This window comes from Panthera onca, chromosome A3, assembly GCF_046562875.1.
Source record: "Panthera onca isolate mPanOnc1 chromosome A3, mPanOnc1 haplotype 2, whole genome shotgun sequence".
Classification (NCBI taxonomy): domain Eukaryota; kingdom Metazoa; phylum Chordata; class Mammalia; order Carnivora; family Felidae; genus Panthera; species Panthera onca.
In genome coordinates, this window is record NC_138341.1 from 131,443,491 (window position 1) to 131,444,411 (window position 921).

General features: G+C 66.9%; 1 protein-coding gene across 9 annotated transcripts in view; it reads right to left on the bottom strand.

Annotated features, from left to right (window-relative positions):
• Positions 1–921, bottom strand: part of ZNF217 (zinc finger protein 217) — a 38,214-nt gene that overhangs the window by 22,708 nt on the left and 14,585 nt on the right. Inside the window, exon 1 of one of the 9 annotated variants that reach the window (XM_060620628.3) lies at positions 693–812. The exons of 7 other annotated variants lie outside the window; for them this stretch is intronic. The gene's annotated coding sequence lies outside the window, so the exon portion shown is untranslated. Of the gene's footprint in view, positions 1–164; positions 516–692; positions 813–921 lie in introns of those variants that run through there. One more of the 9 variants, XM_060620609.3, reaches the window with a different exon arrangement.

The following is a 921-nucleotide window of genomic DNA, read 5'->3' on the forward strand; positions in this document are numbered from 1 at the left end:
ATCCTTCCTGCCCTTTAGAGTTACTAGTTCTGCTTCCAGCTGGCTTTGGGACTCCAAGTAGAATTAAGTTATAAAGATATTCTTTAAGCGTTTAATGGCTATTTTAAAAGTTTCAAAAAATCTTTAAAATTAAAGAGAAAAAAAAAAAACAACAACAACACCACCTTATCACACACATCCAGCAATCGCAGCCCGTGCACCGCCTACTCAGGGATGGGCAGGAGACCGGGAATCCCGGGGACGGATTTGGGGGCGCCCGGGGGCTCGTTGGGGTGTGCGTCGGGGTCTGCGGCGACGCCAAGCCCCTCCCTCGGCCCCTGTAGACGCGCCCTCCGCCCGGCCCGTGTGGACGGTCCCGGCCATTGTTTGCGGGGGACGCCTGTTAGGACGCATTGTTTTGGCTGTTCCCAAGTTGCCCCGGCCCCCCCTCGGGGCCATCGCGGGGGGCTCTGCGCCGGCCCCCTCACCTCCGCCCGCCCCCCACGGCCAAGCCGGCAAACCCGGAGAGCCGCCCGGCGGAGCCACCCAACTTTTCCGGAACAGCCCCCCACCCACCCACCCACGCACGCACGCAGCCCCCGGCTCTCTCCGGCCGGCCCCCCGGCCCGGGCCGGAGAAGGGGGGACTCCCCCGCCCCCAAGCCCTCCCGTCAGTCCCCGAGAGTGAATGTGATGGTAAAACACTGTACACACCGGGGGCTCGCCCGGCACCTCCTCACTGCCGGGATCGCTCCGTAGCCGGGTGGGGAGGGGGCGCCCTAGAGGAGCGGAACAGAGAGCCGGAGCGGGGGCCGGGCCGGGCGGGGCGGGGGTCATCCGGGGAGGGGGGCGAGCTAACGAGCACGGGAGACTCGAGGGCGCCTCGGGGGGACTCCGGAGGGGGCGCGCGGCGCCCCTGGGCCCGGCGCGGGCGGGGGGCGCA